The sequence below is a fragment of the Gorilla gorilla genome, chromosome X (assembly GCF_029281585.2).
Source record: "Gorilla gorilla gorilla isolate KB3781 chromosome X, NHGRI_mGorGor1-v2.1_pri, whole genome shotgun sequence".
Lineage (NCBI taxonomy): Eukaryota > Metazoa > Chordata > Mammalia > Primates > Hominidae > Gorilla > Gorilla gorilla.
In genome coordinates, this window is record NC_073247.2 from 23,361,654 (window position 1) to 23,372,186 (window position 10,533).

Sequence of the window (10,533 nt, forward strand, 5' to 3'; positions counted from 1 at the left end):
GGGCAGTTTCACACTGTTTCAGGTTTTTATTTTTTCTTCTTCTTCTTTCCCTCCTTTCTTCTTTTGCCTCCCCCTCCCTCTCAGTTTCCTTTTTGGCTCTACACACCCACAGCAAGTGTCAAGCAATGTACAAGAATGAAAAGAAGACAGCCGTTGTTGCAGGTGGATGCTTCTGTTTGGAAGGTGTGGTTTTGTGTGCACTTTTGGTTGGAAACCTATGTCTCTCTCACACACATGTCCCCCACCTGCTTCAGTGAGCATGATCTTCTAAAATTGGCTCCGTGGAATCTTCCCTAGGTGACACTGGCTGGACTCTGACACATTCAAATTCATTCTTTCTACTTATCTCAACTTTCAAGCACTAATTCAGTCTTTAAGATTCCCTTAATCTCAGGTTGTAATTCATTTCTAACATGTTTGTCATGACATCAGTGGTTGCATGTCTTCATATGTTTATCACTGCCCCCTCTTGGGAATTTATATTAATTAAACATTTTTGGAAAAGCTCAGACTCAAAATGACTGAGAAGGTTCATGTTACAGTGTCTCACACTGAACACACACTAAAAATAGTCTGGTAAAATCCAGAAGGAAATGGGAAGTCCTGGGGGCCTCATGGCAGTTTTCAGACATCCCTAGAGCAAAGATGAGCCAGACAGCGGCTCCCACAGATAGAAAATGGCTCTCAATATTCTTCTGGCCAGTGGCAACTACTGAGGGTAAAACTAGACAGAGACGGCTAACTAGGAAGCCGTATTGCTCTTGTATGACACATGGCCGCTTTACTTCTCACTGGCCAAGGCAAAACCATGAGGCATTGATTCCAGGGGATTTCATAACAGTGAATTGCATGAGTTGACTTGAGCAAAAGAAGTTTGTAGTAACATCTCCATGAACCATATCTGAGGCCCATTATCCAGGGGGACCACACTGCTCAGAAGATTGCTTGGGCTGTTTTGGGAGCCAGAACTAGGTTGTTGTCCTGCTATCACCCCGGGATGGTGGTTACATCCCTGCACCAGGTCCAGATGGAGGCCCACCAAACAGAACTTAGTAACAGGTGACATGCATTAAATAAAACAGTTTATAGCTCCCATCTCTCTTCTGGGCCTACTTTTCTCATGATTGATTTCTTTGCCTTTGGATTGAGGCATTGTAACTAAAATTCCCAGTTAATTTACAACCTTCCAAGGGTTGTTTCAACACATCACTCCTGTCCATTAACACATCGTGATGGATTAATTTGTGAGATGATCAACTCTCCAGAACAGGCCACCTAAGAAAACAGAACACAGGAAGCATGTTCTGAATGGAGAAGATGCATTTTAAAGTAATCCCAACTTTGGCTCCTGCTCATGAGGGCAGGCCCACAAAGGGAATGACAGGCAAGGAGGGAGTGAGGAGGATCTTAGGAAGAAGGGCTCAAGATGAAGTCACTGGTATCCCGACAGTGTCATTGAGTAAGGGGTGGAGGGGAAGGAGGAAGGGAAGTCACATCTATTAAGCAGCAAATGCAAATTAAATGCTTCCTTTATTCCCTTGAATCTTCACATCACCTCTATGAGGCTAGTATTAGCAGCTCCATCTTAAAGATGATGGGTTAACTCAGAGATAAAGGTGAGATCGGAGAGGCAAAGTCAACTGCTCAATCTCTGGGACCCAGGAGTCCACATCCCTGGAATACTTTTGAAGCAACTGGCTTGCAGAGCAGTTTGGGAAGCACCACATCTTCCTTTGTGACACCAGGGACTGTTATTACAGGGATCACTTTAGTAAGGAAAGCCCAGACCCCCAAGCTGTGCTCAATTTCCTTCCTTTTGTGTATAAACTTTGGTGCTCTCAACCTACTTCCCGGGAGTGGAGCTGCACTTAAACTCAAATTGCTTCCCGCTGGGCACTGTTTTTGGACAGGTATAATTTAACTATATAGGATTGGCATTTCTGTTTAGGGCCCAAAGGTGAAGACAATCTGAACAAGAACACTAGGGCAGAATTAGATAGACAGGGGCAGGTGGTTAATGGAATTGAAGTCTCGTAAGTCCTGATAGAGCTGCTGATTACATTTGTGGGTAAAAGGATGTCTTTACCGTAACTTCCATAACATCTTACTGATAGACGCTGTGGTTCTACTTATGTGGCGCCAAGCGCCACCTAGTGGGGTGGGAAATCCCTCCTGGATGCTGATGTTCTGCTTCTGAGACCCTTAGACGGGCTTCCAAAGGGGGATGTGGGAAGAAAATGTAAGAACAGATATAGTCATGTTTTTAAAAGTATGTCTGTGGCTATTTTTATCATATACCCAGTGTATTAATACAGAAATATGTAGGGCTGTGTGTTAAATGTTTACTGATGGGAGGGCAGTTTAAAAAGAAGTTGAAGGCCACAGACTATTGAATATTTGTTTCTATCATTTATTTCCATTGTTTTTGCTTTAAGTCTCAAAATGGGGCCAGTCATGAATTTCCTTTTGCCCATGCAGATGTAGATGTATAGCCTTGAGTTAACTGGGTGACCGATCCTCTTTTTCCTACATTTCCATTTTTTATAGACTGTGGCCCCAATTTTAAAACTGTATTTGAGTATCAGTAATCTTTCTTGCACATTCTAGCTGAACATTCTCTCTCTCGCATGTTTCCGAGCAATCCAACCACTAACCATTCCCTTCTGTCACCACCCCCCGCCCTATAAATGGCATTTTGAAGCATGCAGTAACTTGCCAGTTTGAGGATTTAGGTCTTTTTCATCCTGCTTGCCTACTTGACTGTCAGTTCATGAAGACAGTTGCTGAACAGGCATGATGCTTGGGTGTTTCACGCCCATTAATTAAGTCAAAGATGATGGAGCGCTTACTTGCTAAGATATATATACATGTACACACCTACCTATATATTCTGTATACACATATATATAGCTGTCCATATATGTTTGTGTATATGCACACATATACATGCAAGCATGTATATATTTGTGTGTATTAGAATTACCGATAATTAGAATTACTGAATTACTGATGGCCATGTTTTGCATAGATTAATCGTAAACCTAAGTAAGATAAACCATAAAAAGTACTCAGCACAGGGTCTGACATCTATCAAACACTCCATAAATAACTTTTTAAATTCTTTTTATTACTTTTTAAATTCTTTTTATTACTTTTTAAATTCTTTTTATTGCTTTGGATATCTAATCAAGTATATAATCTTTTTTTTTTTTTTTTTTTTTGAGACAGAGTCTCACTCTGTCACCCAGGCTGGAGTGCAATGGTGCGATCTCAGCTCACTGCAACCTCCACCTCCGAGTTCAAGCGATTCTCCTGCCTCAGCCTCCCCAGTAGCTGGGACTACAGGCACACACCACCACACCTGGCTAGTTTTTGTATTTTTAGTAGAGACGGGGTTTTGCCATGTTGGCCAGGCTGTTCTCGAACTCCTGACCTCAGGTGATCCACCTGCCTCAGCACCCCAAAGTGCTGGGATTATAGACGTGAGTCACCGCGCCTGGCTAATCAATTACATAATCTCAAGAGGCTAATTCTATAGTCTTCATACAGTGAAAATTTTTAACATTTTTCTTTTAGTATACAGTATCTGGGAAATTTTTTCTACTCATCACTTACTCTGTACATAAAGTTTATGTTCAACATTTCATGTACTATATTCATACATTATTTAACAATTTTTTTAATTTAAAGGGTGACACTCAACTTATTGCTTTTCCATTTGTTACATATTCTCAATCAAAACTCGTTTTCTCTAGATTTAAATCCATCAAAATTTCCAGAAATGTCCCAGATACCCAGAGGTCCTGTAGGCTTTAAATATAATTTTTCACTTTCAATAACCTTCTATTTACCATAAGAATGCTGACCACTTCCTGCTTGTAGCTTATCTGAGGAAAGTCCCTTTTAGTTGATCCAAGTTCCCAGATTTCCCCAATTCTGCTTTTTCCTGTGATCCCACAAGAAGTTCCAAAAGTATGAAGTAGCGCCAAATGTTAACTTGCATAAAACCCTGTGATGATACTTGTAAGCATCAGCATTGAGTTCTTCCTGTTCCTACCCACCCCCTACTCCTGATTTCCTCTTGACTCTGGGTATAATTGGTGTTCTCCATGGTCACATGTGAGTTTAAATTCTTCCAGATGTTTTCATAAAACTTCATTTTAAAAGCCATGTTGAAGGAGACCATAGCAGAGTTTGTATGCAAAGGTATGGAGTGGTTTCTTCTGAGAATGGGCCTGGCAGGGCTTACCTGCCTATAAGAGGCACTGGTCTCCAAAGTTGTGCCAAGTCTAGCCTTCGTGAAATTCACCTGGGAATTTAGAATCCCACTTGGAATGCTTGATGTTTAGGTGTTTCATGCCTGTTAATTAAGTCAAAGACGTTGGGGTGCTTACTTGCTGAGATATATATATATACGTACACATCCACATATATATTCTGTATACCCACATATATACCTGTGCATGTAAGTTTGTGTGTGTATGCATACATATACATGCAAGCGTGCATATATTTTGTGTGTGTGTGTGTGTGTGTGAGAGAATTACTGATAAGCTCATAGCCATGCTTTGTATAGATTAGTTATAAAACTAAGTGTTCAGAATTGTTGGGGCTTGAGGGAGCTGGTTACTCACACCCTCTCCAGCTGAGCAATTCACACTGCAGACAGTGCAGCTGAGAGTGAGCAGGTGCATGAATTCCATAGGCCATAGCTTGGACTTGCAGTCTTGCAACTCTCCAGTGCCTCCAGGTAGCAAAGAAGAAACGCAAGCCATCAATCCAGAACAAAGGATCCCTGTCACAGAGAGCTCACCTTAGGGCAGCAGAAACAAAGAGAGGGTGCACTCCATCTATAGGAAGGCTGTCCCAAGAGAACAAGAGCCAGGAGACTTGAGGCAGCAGCAGCAGGGACAGTTTCCCCACTGTCACCAATCCCACAAGTCACTCTGTCTCTCATGAGAAGCATAGGAAGGAGGAAAGGGGAAGAGGGACAAGTCCCCACCCTTCCGTATTTCAGGGGTTGATTTCGAAATGTAGGGAGAAGAGAAAAGTTCCTCTAAAGTACCATCCTGAAGCAATAATAAATGAATAAATTCTCAACCAGATTGTCTACACTGAGGAGCCGGGTCTGTAAAACATGGTGCCGTGCTTGGACTCATGACATGAAAAAGACTCTTCCCTGCAGAGCAGAGACCAAAGCTTGCAGGTTTCCCCTCATTATGAATCTACTGTAGAGAAGATAGACAGAGTCCCTACCTTCATGGGGCTAAAGATATAATTTCCAAGACTTGGCCGGGTGTGGTGGGTCACACCTGCAATCCCAGCACTTTGGGAGGCCAAGGCAGATGGATCATCTAAGGTCAGGAGTTCAAGACCAGCCTGGCCTCGGTGAAATCCCTAAACATACAAAAAATTAGCCGGACGTGGTGGCTCATGCCTGTAGTCGCAGCTACTCAGAAGGCTGAGGCACAAGAATTGCTTGAACCCAGGAGATGGAGGTTGCAGTGAGCCGAGGTTGTGCCACTGCACTCCAGCCTGGGTGACAGAGCAAGACTTCATCTCAAAAAAAAAAAAGAAAGAATTTCCAAGACTCATTATTATTGATTGGGTTCTACAATTTCCCCTAGGTATTTCTGAAATGGTATAGAATATAGCTATGAAATTTGTATTCTGCATTACATAGATGTAATATTCAGAAACTGTTGATTGCATTCATCCATCCATCTATCCATCCATCCATCCATTCAATCAGTCAGTCAATAAATATTTATGGTGTGCCCACCATGGGCCTGGCATGATGCTTAGGGTGAGGAGACACTGGCGAGCCAAAATAGAAATAGTCCCTGTTCTCCTGGAGCTTATTCAGAAATCCATTAATCAGATTATTGCACTGAAGGAGATTCAAGTGTGATGAAGGAAAGGAAGAGGTTTCTATAAGAGTGATGACTTGGAAAAGGGAGCGAAACCAGGGAGCAGGAGGGGCGGGCTGCCCTGAGGAAGGCCACCCAAGGTGAGATGTGAAAAATGAGTTAATTGAACCAGGCAACACTGAAAGATGACCATATTTGAGGGCGGGAGACGAAGAATGTGTCTTAGTCATATGGCATTTGGGAGCCTTCGAATCACCAAGTGGATGGAGATGCTGAGTCAGTAGGTGCCCATAGTCTACGGAGCTCAAAGAATAGAGCTGAGCTGGGAAGATGCAGTTGAACACTCCTGTGGCAATGGGAGTAATGGACGCCTTGGGCAGGGTCTTGCTACTCAAACCATGGTCCCTGGACCAGCAACATGGGCATCCCCTGGGAGTTCATTAGACATGCTGACTCTCAGGCTCCACCTCAGACCTGCTAAATCAGACACACAGGCAGAAGATGACCCTGTCCCATCAATGACAAGGTTTACAACCACAGAGATTTTCAGGGTGAGGATAATAGCACAATATCCCAGCAGCGAGTATATATTTATTGTGAGACAGTCTCAGTGATTTTTATTTTTTTTTTTTAAGACACCGTCTCACTCTGTCGCCTGGGTTGAACTGCAGTTGTGAGGTCTCGGCTCACTGCAGCCTTTGCCTCCTGAGCACAAGCAAACCTCCACCTCAGCCTCTCGCGTGTGCTCCCACACTTGGCTAGTTTTTTTAGTTTTTTTTTTTGTAGAGGCAAGGTCCAGGCTGGCCTCGAACTCCTGGGCTCAAGCAATCCTTTTTCACCTTGGCTTCTCAAAGTGCTAGGATTACAGGTGTGAGCCACTACACCTGGCCAGTCCTAGTGATTTAGGTATCAACTCCCCAACCTGTTACAATGGCTCTTAACTTTGCCTGCACCTTGCAATTACCTGGGCAGCTTTAAAAAAAGACTATGTCTGGGTTCTACCATAAAGATTGTGATTTAATTGGTTTGGGCTACAGACTGAGCTTTGGGATTTTAAAGCTGGAGGGCGATTCCAACATGCAGGCAAAGTTGAGAACCACTGCTTCAGAATCATTGCTTGATTGCGACAGATTCTCAAGCATGAGCAGGCATCAAAATCACCTGAGGGGCTTGTTAAAACAGATTGCTGGGCCCTACTTCTCAGCTTCTGATTCAGTAGGTCTGGAGTTGGAACCCGAGAATTTGCATCTCTTACAAGATGGGCCCAAGTGATGCTGGTCTTGCTCTATTGAGCGGTTGTCAAACTTGACTGGCTAATAGAGTCACCTATGGGTGCCTAGGCCTTGTGCTAGAGCCCCTGGATTAATAGATATGAAGGCAAAGTCCTGACATCTATGTTTTAAATAAAATCCCACCCAGATGGTCCTGATGTAGATGACCTAAAGATGAACTTTTGCAAAACCCTGCTCTAGACACAATTTATATTTATAACCTTAAGCACTGAGATGACACTGGGAGGTGGAGTAATCTTCGAGAATGCCATCTCTTCTCTCTTTTCCTTCATCCTCATTCAAGCTGATCCTAAACTGTATGCATTGCCTCAGGGGGCACGTGCAGGGGAAGCAACCTAGTTGGCTTTTGTCTTCTACAGGAAGGCCTAAAGGCCTTAGGGGATCATAGAAGAGCCCGTGGAACAAAGCGACTCTAGGGCATCAACCAGGTGTCCAGGAAGAGAAGGGACAGGGCTGCTTTTCTGCCCCTTCTGGAGAAAGACGTGAAGAGGGAAGGGGAGGAAGGTAATATTAACAGATCGGGGAGGTCTGTCAGACCTGAGAAAAGTGGGACCCTGCCAACTCCACGTGAGAAATGACCAGGAGTTGAACTAAAAAATCAATTGTGTACCCCGCTTCCACACACCCCACTCTGGTTTGCCACTACATCAGACTCAGAAGCTGTACCCAATCCCTGGCAGGCAAGGACTCCTGTGAAAGGAAAATACCTTGGGCCCCCAACATCACTAAGCTAAAAGGAAAAGTCAAGCTGGAAACTGCTCAGGGCAAACCTGCCTCCCATTCTATTCAAAGTCATCCCTCTGCTCACTGAGATAGATGCATATTCTGATTGCCTCCTTTGGAAACGCTAATCAGAAACTCAAAGAATGCAACCGTTTGTTTCTCACCTACCTGTGACCTATAAGCCCCCTCCCTGCTTCGAGTTGTCCCCCTTTCTGGAAGAATCAATGTACTTCTTACATAGATTGACTGATGTCTCATGTCTCCCAAAAATGTGTAAAACCAAGCTGTGCCCCAACCACCTTGGACACATGTCGTCAGGACATCCTGAGGCTGTGTCACAAGCACGCATCCTTAACTTTGTCAAATTAAACTTTCTAAATTAACTGAGACCTCTTTCAAATTTTTGGGGTTCACACTCCCCACTCCTCCGACGGTCTGAGTTGATCTTCTGGAGAGTGAGGTAGGATGAAAGCTCAGAGACAAACACAGAATGGAGTCATAAAAAACAAACGTCTCTGCACATTTCAGTTGGTGGACTAAGTCACAGCAGATACATTAGACATATGTTTAACTATTTGAACATTTTTCACCTGGGTATATTTCTTGCATAATTGTATTTGTTTTGTTTTCAAAATTTAACTCAGTAAGTAGATTTAGAATATACATTGGGAATTCTGAGCTCGATTTTATATCATTCATCAATTATAAAAGTGACCCCTCCCTAGCATAGAACGTAGTTAAAATCCTCTGTCTGTTCCAAAATGGGACGAGCAAAAGATCGTTTCATGATGTTTCCTTTTCTTACATCTTAAGCACTTTGGTGCCTATAGGGCAAACTATGAATCAAAGTTGTTTTTTATTCAGAAACTTGGATTTCCTTAACTGAAGATGCTAAAAAGCCTGCCGGGCGCGGTGGCTCACGCCTGTAATCCCAGCACTTTGGGAGGCCGAGGCGGGCGGATCACGAGGTCAGGAGATCGAGACTACGGTGAAACCCCGTCTCTACTAAAAGCTTGCGGTGAGCCGAGATCGCACCACAGCACTCCAGCCTGGGCGACAGAGAGAGATTCTGTCTAAAAAAAAAAAAAAAAAAAAAAAAAGCCTGAAGCAAATCTTTTAGACATGTGCACATTTCATAAACTTAATCCCAGCACTTTGGGAGGCTGAGGCAGGAGAATCGCTTGAGCCCAGGAGTTTGAGACCAGCCTGGGCAACATAGCAAGACCCCGTCTCTACAAAAAATAAAAAATTAGCTGGGCATGGTGTGTGCCTGTAGTCTCAGCTATTTGGGAAGCTGAGGCAGGAATGTCACTTGAGCTGAGAATTTGAGGCAGCAGTGAGCCGCGATTGCACCACTGCACTCCAGCCTGGGTGAAAGAGCGATACACTGTTTAAAATATAAAATAAAATGAAAAAATAAAATTTTATACTGTACGTTGCCACACAAAAATTATTACCTACGAGTCTGAGCAGGAAGCCCGAGATATTGGGTGGTGGGCGCCATCTTGTGGCAGCATGGTTATTAACATCTTGGCCATTGGCTGGATCTTCAAGCCAATGCTGACACGTGAAGGCGTTTCTGCAGTCCCTGAAAAAAGGTGCAGGTGCAGGAAGGAAGAAACAAAAATGCCTTTCTCGAATGCTAAAAGCACTGATTCTGGAGATAGGAAGACTTGCAAAAGAGAACTAGAAAAAAAGAGGAAATAAAACATATTGGGGGGAAGGGCAGAGGAGTCCTGAGACTGTGAGGAATCAAATGAAGATTCCATGGAGAAGCAGCCTGTATAACAGGAATGGCCCTTCTCAAATCTTCTCCACGCCAAGCCGCAGGCCTCAAATCTAGCAGGTTGTTCTTGTGCTTTTCCAACAGCCCTCATATATTTGAATCAATTATCCCCAACACCTTCCCACATATTTTCAGCATTTGGTACTGATCCCTCTACCAGATGCCCTGTCCCCAGCAAGCAGCCTCGCCTCCTATATCTGCCCACCAATGGATGCGTCCTCAAATTCTGTCCTCTCTACATCAAACATGTTTTATGTCACCGACTTCATCATCATCATCTCACGAAACCCAGATTCTTTCCTCACAGAGCCTATCTGCATTCGTTCTCATTCCAAGGAGAGGTGGCCCTTCCCTTCCTAAATTGCAAGCCCACCCACCATTGCCCCTGGTTCATTCACTTTCCCTACTTGGGAAAGTGGCTCCATGAGGTTGACTCTGTCCGTTGTACATGTGACCACTGTTCTCCATCCTGCCGGCTTTTCCTCCTCACTTGAACACACTTCTTTTAAAATGATCTTCCCTCCAAAGATGTTTGTCGCAGCATTGTTTGTAATTTCAAAAAATTAGGACAAGCACAAATGCCAATCAATAGAGGATTCATTAAGCAAAATACTACATGCATAACCGTCTACAGAACATAGCCACTGAAAAAAAAGAACAAGACAGATCTGCATATCCAAACCAGAATGCTAGCTGGAAAAAAAAAAGATGCAGAATAGCACGTATCATGTGAACTCAGTTTTCAAAAAGGATTCTGTACGTAATTATATGTCAGTATATACATAGGAAAAATCTTGAAGAACATATACCACACCATTAACAATGGTCAACTATGAGCAGTGGAATTTGGAGAGCTTTCATC